We start from the raw sequence: 12,061 nt of genomic DNA on the forward strand, positions 1-12,061 counted from the left end.
AAAAGAGCTATACTTTGAGGAAGGCAGATGTGTGTAGAAAGATGATAAAGATGTGTTTTAAATCCACTTCCAAGTGAGCCCCCAAGATATATACTACATTGATGCTAGAGATTAAGACTTTCAGTGGGAATATCACATACATTCTGAGATTTGTAGTACCCACCACATGAGTTTCCAAGACCCTTTAAAAATAGCCTTCACTCTCCAAGCCATTCTAAAGTACAGGTAAACATTTAAATCACTATCATAAAATCCATTATACCTGGAAAACCATGAATGAATTTTGTTTACAAAATAATGCAAATTTACACAGTGTTTGCTGTCAGAAGATGTCCTAAGGAAGGAAAACCTCAAAGATGGGAATCTGAAATTGTTCTCCTAATATGATTAGATGAAAAGAGAATAATACAATAATTGCCAGTGAAAAATGGAATGCTAGTATACCAGAATGTACTGTAACCGAAAAAAAAAAGTTGTTTGAATTATCACTGGCAATTGGTAAAAATCTAATGCATTAAAAATTTTGGAAGAAAAATTTACCCTTAAAGAATTTATTATGGTAGAAATAAAGAATAAAATATTATTTATGGACTGGAGTATTTTTTTTCTGATCTCACTAAATAAGTTGCAGGAAAAAAAAACTCATTTTTTTTTTAATTCCCAACTCAAAGCAGTCAGAGAATCAATGAAATTCAATGACTGTCTTAAAAAGATTTTTTTTTTGAGGCAAGGGTCTCTTAACAAAACATAATAAAAATCTTGTGAAGATGAGATGAAATATAAAACAAATTGAATTTTCTGACTCAATATGACTTATGCTAAAATTGTATACTGATTGGAAAGAGAAATTGAAATGGAAGCATCTAAGTACATTAAAAAATCTGAATACCTTGGACACTCAAATCCCATTGACCTTTCCTTGCCAGGAAGGAAAGCCTCTGTTATCTAGACCCAGGCAGCTTCTTATCTGGATATATTGCAATGCATTCACCTCTTGCAATTGTTCTGCAGGAAAATGTCCATTATTTATAAGATCCAATTCTAGCTTCATTTTTTTGCAAAACTTGTGCTGGTTATTGAAATATAGAAACTTTGGGGGTGCGTGGGTGGTTCAGTCGACTAAGTGTCCCACTTCAGCTTAGGTAATGATCTCGTGGTTTGTAGGTTAGAGCCTCAGGTAGAGGCTCTGTGCTGACAGCTCAGAGCCTGTAGCTAAGATTCTGTGCCTCCTTCTCTCTCTACCCCGCCCCTCTCACTCTATCTCTCAAAAATAAACATTAAAAATTAAAAAAAATAAATAAATATAGCAAATGTTGAACAATGGGAAGAAAGATACCCTTGAGTAATATTCTTTTTTTTATTTTTTAAACTTTTTTTTAACCTTTATTTTTGAGACAGAGAGAGACAGCATGAATGGGGGAGGGTCAGAGAGAGGGAGATACAGAATCTGAAACAGGCTCCAGGCTCCGAGCTGTCAGCACAGAGCCCGACTCGGGGCTCGAACTCACGGACCGCGAGATCATGACCTGAGCCGAAGTCGGACGCTTAACCGACTGAGCCATCCAGGCGCCCCTTGAGTAATATTCTTAAATGCCATCATATTTACAATATATATGCTATACATCTTCCTACTGGTTTCTCCAAAAGGACCAGGATATATATTAGTGGCCTTATTCCTATCATATCACAGAGTACCTCATGGAAAACTGAATTTATCTACAAAATTATATGAGATAGATGTATAGGCTACAGAATAAATGCACACATCTGACTTTTTCCTATATGTATAGGCATATCTGCATGGTATATTTTTTGGAACAGTACTATTTATTTAATCTTTCTTGTGACCATATCATTCCCCTGTCCTCAAACAAACAAGCTAGTGTTTAAAATAACATTTACCCTTCTGCTATCCTTAATTTTGTTAACACTGCAGAGGGGATTAAGGATGCAAAACAGCTGGGCACACATCTAGAATGTCAGTGTATCTAGTCAAAACAAAATAATTATGAGTGTTTTATAGTAGAAAGAACAGACTATTCCTTCACTATTGATATCTGCCTTGAAGACTATTGATTGTATATAAAAAAGGAAGTTTGCTGAGATTTGTAAGTAGCTGGTATTGTCATGTCAAAGTTGAGACCATCTAAGGAAGTCATTGTAAAGGCAGATTCTTTCTAAATAATGGGTTTTAATTAACTGCTGAAATTGTTATATTTGCATGTTGTTTCTATTTTTTTTTGTCTTAATGAAAAATGAAAATATGTGATCAGAGCTAAACTTAGAGTGGATGTTGTAGAGTACTTAAATTGAACGTTGTAGTCTAGTAACTTCTTTCTCTACATTTACCCCGTTGTAGTAAAACATCTTTGCTTTAAATAAATATGGGATATTTCCAGTAGAAATATTTCTTGCAGAGAGAATTGAAATGGGCAATTAGGAGACATAGCAGTAGTGCAGTTGTTACAAGATACTGCCTTAGATAAAAGTAGTAATAGTAAAGTAGCATGAAGTGACCAGTCCAGAGATCAGTAGAGAGTAGATATTTATGGCTTGTGGATAGATATGATGTAAAATATGAGGAAATCAGATGAGCAGAGAATTGTACTAAGATCTTGGACTAAAAGGACTAAATAAGAAACCATCATTATTGCTGTTGAGGAAACCCACAGAGGCGACAATTCCTTCACCCAGTTCCTTTGTTTTCTGTCACTAATAGTACCTTAACTGTACCGTGGTCATTATTCTGACTTCCATCAACATTATATGGAAGCACTTATTGATAGAATCAAACAAAAACTTCTCTTGTGCAATGATGCTATTGTTTTTATTGCTGATTTGCACTCCATTATATGAATATATTGCTATTGTTTTATTGGATGGTTTGAAATTTTCAGCTATTATAAATAAAATTGCTATAACCCTCCTCATACAAAAATGTTCTTATGGTCATATGCACTGAATTCTTTTAGTATATACTTAGGAATAAAATTGGTCATAGATGAAGTGTATGCTTAACTTTAATAACACAAATTGTGGTTTTAATATCAAATATTCCAAACAGGAATACATAAAAGTGTACTAGTGTTTAAGTGTTGGTGTATGTAATGCAATGGATTGGTGCTAAAATTAAAATATATTTGTGATGAGCACCGCATTTGGTATGGAAATGATGAATCACTGTGTTGTACACCTTAAACTAATATTACACTGTAGGTTAACTAACTGGAATTTAAACAAAGACCTAAAAAAATGTACAAAAGGAAAACTATAAAAATATTTTTTTTCCAATATGTTAGAGACTCATTGATATCTGTGTTTCCATTTTCAGTAATTTTCATGACAATCTTACTTGTCTCAAGGGCATTCTTAATTTGAAATAAATTACGTTATTTGGTTCATGGATATCCTTCTTTATTTAGCTTATTATTTTTATAATATAATGTTCCTACCAACAGTCCAAGAATTAAAACAGTAAAATTGTTAGATCTCTTCAGATCTTGGATCCTATCCATGTGCCTCCCCCATTGTTCCGAATTTCTAGAGTATAATTGTCTTGCTATATTATATAATTACCGAATATATATTCATGAAAAAATATGCAATGTTTACCATCGGTGTTTTAAACAGTGTAAACAGTTGTTATGCTGTAATTTATTTGTTTTACAACTTTCCTTCACTTGACATTATTTCACTGTATTAATATAGTTGAATGCAACTGGAACATACATTTTCACTGTTAGATGCAATTCTCTTTTTAACCTTATCAAATTCCTGTTTATATTTTGGTGGATGGATGATAGGCAACTTACAATTCTAAGCTTTACATATATTGAATTTATGAATACTGATGTATATGCCCCCCGTTTCCCATGGACAAGAGCCATTGCTGGTTCACAGGATATGAAAATGTTCATGGTTTTGAAATTATGCCAAGTGGTTTCTAAAATGGTAGCAACAACTTACATTTTTAAGGAAATATAAGTTTTCCTAATAATCATCTAGAAAATTCAAATTTGTCGGTTAAGATATCTTAATTCTCAACAATTAATATAGATACTACTTAACCTTGACTGATGCCCATTGACTGATGAATAGATAAAGAAGTGGTATATGTGTAGATAATGTTAGTATTATGCAGAGTGAAAAAAGTCAGTCAGAGAAAGACAAATGCCATATGATATTACTCACATGTGGAATTTATGAAACAACACCAAAAAAAATGAATGGGGTAAGTAGGGAAAAGAGGCAAACCAAGAAACAGACTGTGAACTATAGAAAATAAACTGAGGGTTACTGAAGCAGAGGTTGGCAGGGGAGTGGGATAAATATGTAATGGGTATGATACAGAGCACTTTCTTTGATGACCACTGGGTATTGCATGTAAGTGATGAATCATCAATTCTATACCTGAAACGGTTATATTATTACACTGTATGTTAATTAACTGGAATTTAAATAAAACCTTGCAGGAAAAATAAAGATTTGCAACACAGAGATTGATAACCTAAAATATGTGTATATCTTTACAGAACATCCTAGTATATAGCTTCCCAAATTGAATATCACTAAAATTTAATACTTTCAATTTTTTACTGTGGCAATCAGGGGGAAATGCACTTAAAAGTAGGATCTATTGTGTTATTAGTTTCAATGATAGAATAGAGTCAATCATCTAAAAAAGGAAAAGACTTTATTCAATGTCACTGTATTTCTTTCCAGAATTTTCTATAATAGGCATCCACATCATACTGTCCATATAGTTAACAGGTTGGTAAATAGATAGATAGACTAATGTATATCTATGTATCTCATGGCATGTTGACAAAGATGGTGAATTTTCTTTCATTACTATTGTGTGTATTGTCTTTCCTATAAATCTGTTGTACTTAAGCTTTTAAATTAAATAAACTAAAATAGATCACAATAAAAACATAAATACATAAATACATAAATTAAAATTTCCCCTTTTAAAATTTAAGTTAGTTAACATACGGTGCAATATTGGTTTCAGGAGTAGAATTCAGTGATTAATAACTTATATAAAATACCCAGTGCTCGTCAAAACAAGTGCCATCCTCTGTCAACCCGTAATTTGTTCCCTGTCTTTTAGAGTCTCTTGGAGTGCCTGGGTGGATCAGTCAGTTAAGCGTCCAGCTCTTGGTTTCGACTCAAGTCATGATCTCATAGTTTTCTGAGTTTGATCCCCTTGTAGGGCTCCGTGCTTACAGTGCAGAACCTGCTTGGGATTCTGTCTCCTTCTCTCTGCTCCTCCCGCACTCATGCTCTCTCTCTCTCAAAATAAACTTAAAAAAAAGAGTTTCTTATGGTTTGTTTCCCTCTTTTCTCCCTCTCCCATATGTTCACCTGTTTTATTTCTTAAAATGCACAGATGAATAAAATCATATAGTATTTTTCTTTCTCTGCTTAACTTATTTTGCTTAGCATACTACATTCTAACTCCATCCACGTCATTGCAAATATCAAGGTTTCATTCTTTTTGATGGCTCACTAATATTCCATGGTATATATATGCCACATTTTCTTTATACATTCATCAGTGGATGGGCATTTGTGCTCTCTACTTAGTTTGGCTATTGTTGATAGTGCTGCTTTAAACATTGGGGTGCATTTCTCTTTCAAATCTGTATTTTTGTGTCTTTTGAGTAAATATCTAATAGTGCAATTGCTGCATCATAGAGTAGTTCTATTAGTTTCTTGAGGAAACTCCATACTGTTTTCCAGAGTGGTTGCACCAGTTTGCATTCCAACCAACAGTGCAGGAGGGTTTCCCTCTCCCTGTATCCTTACCAAAACCTGTTGTTTCTTGTGCTGTTAATTTTAGCCATTACGACAGGTGTAAGGTGGTATCTCATGAGGGTTTTGATTTGTAATTCCCTGACGATGAGTGATGTTGAGCATCTTGTGTCTGTTAGCCATCGGGATGTCTTCTTTGGAAAAGAAGTATTTGGAAAAGACTATTCATGTCTTCTGTCCATTTCTTAACTGGGTTTTTTATTGTTTGGGTGTTGAGTTTGATATGCTTATGGATTTTGGATACTAACTCTTCATCTGATATATCATTTTCAAATATCTTTTCCCATTCCATCAGTTGCCTTTTAGGTTTGTTGACTGTTTCCTTCACTGTGCAGAAGCTTTTTATCTTGATGAAGCCCCAATAGATCATGTTTGCTTTTGTTTACCTTGCATTCAGTGATGTGTCTAGTAAGAAGTTGCTGTGGTCGAGGCCAGAGAGGTTACTGTTGTGTTATGCTCTAGGATTTTGATGGTTTCCTGTATCCTATTTAGGTCTTTAATCCATTTTGAAAATATTTGCATGTGTGATGTAAGAGAGTGGAACAGTTTCATTCTCTGCATGTTGTCATCTGGTTTTCCCAATACAATTTGTTGAAGAGACTGTCTTTTTTCAATTGGATATTCTTTCCTGATTTGGCAAAGATTAGTGGAGCATATAGCTTCTGGTCCATTTCTGGGTTTTCTATTCTGTTTCATTGATCTATGTGTCTGTTTTTGTACCAAGACCATAATGTCTTGATGACTACAGGTTTTTAATAGAGCTTGCAATCTGAAATCTTGATACCTCCAGTTTCAGTTTTCTTTATTCAGGATTTCTTTGGCTATTCAGAATGTTTTGTGGTTCCATACAAATTTTAAAATTGTTTGTTTGTTTTAGCTCTGTGAAAAGTGTTGGTGGCATATTGATTGGGATTGCATTACATGAGTAGATTGCTTTGGGTAGTATAGATATTTTAACAATGTGTATTCTTCCATTCCATTAGCATGTGATTTTTTTATCAGGGATATCAGCTTAGGTGTCTTGCTGTTGTTTTGTCCTGCTCTTTCATTTGGGCCATACTCATCTATTTCCTTCTTTCTTCTAACTCCCTGCATCTGTGTCTGTGGGATACAAAAGTCAGCTCTGTCTTCTGGTCTTGAAAGGAGTGGCCTTATGAAGAAGAGATCCTGCAGTGACCCAAAGTGCAGTGTCCCATTTTTACCAGTACTTGGCCTTTCAGGGGCATTTTCTTTGTGTGCCCTGCTGTTGTAGCTAAACCACTTTTTCCTTCATCTCAGTCATGTGGGGTGTCTCTCTTTGCCTGCTGTTTTGGACAGCATTTGGTCCCTGTGGTGATAGTGGGCCAGGCTGGGGCCACCTTGAACTTGAGTTGAATAAGTCCATGTATTTGCCATAGATGTCAGAGCACCTGATTACAGGGTGCTTTCCCTGTGTTGTCCACTTAGATTTCATTGGTAGGCATAGCCTACAACCAAACCAATTGCCTACTTTCAGCTCACTGTTGGGGCTGCTATCAGACTGGTATGTGTGGTTATCTTTCCATCTCCATGTGGTATGAGTCACTTTGGAGAGTTTCTGGCTCCTATCAGTGTTGTGTGCACACTGCCACATTTCTGGCACCAGTTTGGATGGGCTCTGGCCAAGAGAGTAGGGAGGGAGTGTAACTGTAACATGGGGAGGGACAGACCTCATAGTTGGTAAGGTTTGTGTGCTGGTCTTCTGATGCCTGCCTGGCTAGAGGGGGTGGATCCACCAAGCATGGGTGGGTGGGGTGCACAGTCAGCAGGTTAAGTAATGACTGTTTCAATTTGCTGCTTCTATGCTGTATTTCTTTGGACTGTTGGTTGTGCTGTCTATTTAAGGGCAGTGACTAAGTTCCCTCTTCCCATCTACCTCTCCTACAATGGAGCCTACTGATTTTTAAAATTCTGGGTTTTAAGTCCTGCTGGAGTATGTACTCATGAAATCTGGCCCCTCTAGTTTTCAAAACCAAATCATATAGAGGTTTGTCGTTCCTATAGGGGCTCCTCAGTGTGATAGTTTATCTTCCCTTTTCATGCCTACATGTCCATTCCTATCATGGACAGTCCCGAGGCCCCTTTTCTCCCCACTGAATCTCTGTCTTACTGCCCTCTACAATGTGGCCCCACAGTTTAGTTGTGGGGTTTGTTTTGTCAACTTTGGGCTTTTTATCTATTGTTTACACTGATGTGAATGTTATCAAGTTGTATCTGCAGGACAAGGTGAGCATAGGATCCTCTTACATTACCATCTTCCAAGCTGTCCACAACTTTCTGGTTTTAAAATTCACTTTTTATTATTACATTTTGTTATTTTAATTGTAATGTGTAATTTATGACATAGGTAGATGTTTAGGTCAGTGAAGAGGAAATTCTGTTCAGTGAAGCTGCCAGATCAACTGCACAATTTTGTGTAAAGAAAAAAAAAACATATGTGCTCATTCTTCCATATCATTTGTAAATTAAAAATAAATACAAATCCAGGTGGCCATAGATATAATGTTTAAGGTAAAACAACAAAGCATAAAGAAAATAATTTAGGCAAATATTGTCATAACCTCATTCTTCAATATGACAAAAACACAGCAATCATAATGAACAAGAATGATAAACCATTGTCTAATAAGCACAGATTGGCAAAGGAGTTCCTTAAAAATAATTTTTATTTCATTCTATCGGAATATCTTGTACAAGCTCACTTTTGGCAATTTCCACGCAAAGTGATATCTGTTCTTCACAAGATCAAATTTCTACTTTATGCATTTGCAGAACTAGCACAAAATTATAGATTCAGACATTCTTGAAAAATGGGATGGTAGGTATACTTGAGGAGGATCTGTAAATCACTATCCATGTGTGTGTGCTAAAAATATTCCTGTTAGCTTTCCCCAACATGCCCTGAGTCCATTTAGATAGTTAACTGTGCTTTCAAGAAAGGGAAATACCCAGAATTAGGAACACCACTGAACTGAATTATAAATTCAGTGTATTCAAGATTGGCTCTCAAATTAGAATATCAATTTTAAGAAAAAAATACATACACACACATTTACATAAGAGTGGGATATACATAGGCATTATTCCTATTATATCAGCCAGTATCTCATAAAAATAGAATTTCATCTGGAAAACCTGATGATATAAAACTATAAGCTGCTTAATAAATGCACACATCTGGCTTATTCATGTATTTATAAGTTAATCATGCCTGGAATTTTATGATACAATAATTCTACTTATTTTACTTTCCATGTATGACCATATGTTTCTCTGTGCTTAAACATGCTAGTGTCTGAAGTAACATTTACTCATCTCCTGCCATTTATAAATTTAACTCCGCAGTATAAATCAAGGATGCAGAACTGGGCAGCATCTAGAACATCAGTGTATATAGCCATAATAATATGATTATAAATGTTCTATAGTGGAGAGGACATGTCTTCCTCTATATTGTTACAAGACTACTAAATATAGATGAAAAAGGTAATTTGCTGAGGTATATAAGTAGGTAGTGATGTCATGTCAGAAAGACCATCTATAGGAGTCAATATATGAACAAATTATTTTCAAGGAACAAGGTTCTATTGAACTGCTAAACCATGCTTCTTGTTTGCTGTGATTCATTCTTTCTTTGTTTAATGAGAAATGGAAATATGAGAACAGAGTAAATTACTCCATAATAGAATGATTTTTATACCCTAATAACTATCTTTCCCTATATTTATTACACTGTAGTAACTCATTTATTTTTTATTTTTTTTTCAACGTTTATTTATTTTTGGGACAGAGAGAGACAGAGCATGAACGGGGGAGGGGCAGAGAGAGAGGGAGACACAGAATCAGAAACAGGCTCCAGGCTCTGAGCCATCAGCCCAGAGTCTGACGCGGGGCTCGAACTCCCAGACCGCAAGATCGTGACCTGGCTGAAGTCGGACGCTTAACCGACTGCGCCACCCAGACTCCCCAGTAACTCATTTTTTTATACCTGAATATGTAATATTTACAATGTTGAGTTAACATATGTCAAAATGATAACTTTCCTGAAAATCCTTACATCTTCACTTAGCTAGATATTCTCATAATCTTAAGGTGTCCATGTAGATTTTATGACTTCTGTTATGTTGCCCTTCTTACTTGTTTATTCCACCTCCCCTCCCTTCTCCCTCTTGCCACCACTGACAGAGTTAGATGCACTTCCTCTTGAATATAATGCATTTATACCTATCTGTTTAACTGTAATGATCTTATTATCCATCTCTTTTATTGTGGACTTCTTGAGAGAAGGGATTACATATACATCTTTGTACTTCAGGGGTTTAACATTCCCCCTGGTATTTATTTCCTAATCAGTATATTATTATGAATGAGTTAACTAACAAATAAATTAATAACTGAGTAAGATGATTTTCTCTGAAAATTAAGTAAATTACAATGTCATACTTTATTTGAAGTACAACTCTGAAAAAACAAACTGGAAGTAGTTCTTTTCAATTACATCATGGTAATACTGTTTTGCTCTTGAGCTTTGGGTTGATCCAATTCCTGAAGTTCAAATTTTCCTTGATTTTAAGAAACAAAAGTGCCCAAACAGTCTATACACCTAAAGGAAAGCTATCTGACATAGTGATGCAATTGTTCATTTTCTTCATGATATATTTGCTTAAACTAATTTTTTTTTTACTTTGGATCAGCTACTACAGGACAATATTTTATGTTTCTTTTCCTTTCTTGTGTGGACCAAACTTAGAAATGGAGGTAAAGAAACCTCTTAGATCCCTCTCAGTTCACTATTTGGGGTTAAGCTCCCATGTATGGGACTAAAGTATTTCCCAGGTGGGAAAAATAGGCATTTGATGCACCTGTGATGGTGAACTGAGGAGCGGGAGTAGGTCAGCTGTGATCAATATCAATGTGGTTGGGTTGGGCTGCACATGTAAGCAGATAAGTGGTTATACTACAGGGTTAATTTTAAGTTATTTTCTGTTGGGATAGTTTGGTCTTTTTTATGTTTGTTTGCTTTTGAGTGTTTAATAGAAGTAGGTCACACTTGGATGTGTATAAATATTGAAAATGTTGTGTTCATATTGGAGCAAAGCACTGGAAATGTCTCAATTCCTGGATGCATTTTAGTTTATATAGAATGATAATCAAATAAAATTACAAAAACAATGACCATTATTAAAATTAGTACTTACTAACTGCTTGCAGCATGCCAGGCAACACTGGAAGTTACTTCCAATTAAATTAAATAATTTAATTCTTAAAACTGACTCTAAGCAGTAGGTGCTACCTTGATTCCCAATAAAAACTCAGGAGTTAATCTCTGGGTAAATAAAGCAAACAATAAGTTCCTGTTCTATCTGGACAAATTAAGCCAGCCTTTCTCAGTTCTCTTCCATCCCTCCAATCCACTTCCACTGCATGGCCCAATTTATGGATTCTTAAGCACATACCTCCATTTTCATACCACAGGAACCATTTGAAATTTAATTTTCACATAACCATCCTAAGGAATTTACTTTTTATGTTACATAACTCACTTAAAATATTTTTCTGGGCGAGCCAAGATGGTGGAGCAGTATGGAAGTGTTCTGTGTGTCTTGTGGCCATGAAATACAGCCAGACCAACACTAAACCATCCTGCACACCTAGAAAACTGATATGAGGATTAGCACAACAATCTTCACAACCTGAGCCACAGAATTCAGCAGGTACACAGTGCAGAGAGGTGAACTTGGGGAGATAGAAGCCACAGAGGGCAGGGAAGTATTTTGCCTGAGGAGAGAGGACAGAGTAGGTGGGGAGAATATGGGAAAAGCACCCCTCCCCAAAAGCAGCTGAAGAAAAAGTGGAAAATTGGAAACAGCCACAGGGACTGAACTAAAAAGGGAGAAAGGAGAAAGGAGAAAGGAGAGGGTTTAAATTCTATTAAGACTGTAAACAAAGAGAGTGCAGTCTGCAACTCCATAGCTCGATACCTGGTGGTGCTTTGGTGGGATGGGCAAATCCCCAGGAGCAGAGTGGAGTCCAGGAAGTTATTGAGCCACACAGGGAGAAGCGGTTCCACTGCTAGAAGGACATTTGGTAGAGGCTGTGAGGAAACCTGGGCCCAGCAGACTCCAAAGAATGGCCACATTGGCATGTGATGGAACAAAGTTGTTAAGGGTTAAGCCTGGTGCCAGATGTGTGTTGTAATTTTCCATAATCCCTGAAACACTGCTGC

Source organism: Felis catus, chromosome A1 (assembly GCF_018350175.1).
Source record: "Felis catus isolate Fca126 chromosome A1, F.catus_Fca126_mat1.0, whole genome shotgun sequence".
In the NCBI taxonomy this organism is placed as follows: Eukaryota; Metazoa; Chordata; class Mammalia; order Carnivora; family Felidae; genus Felis; species Felis catus.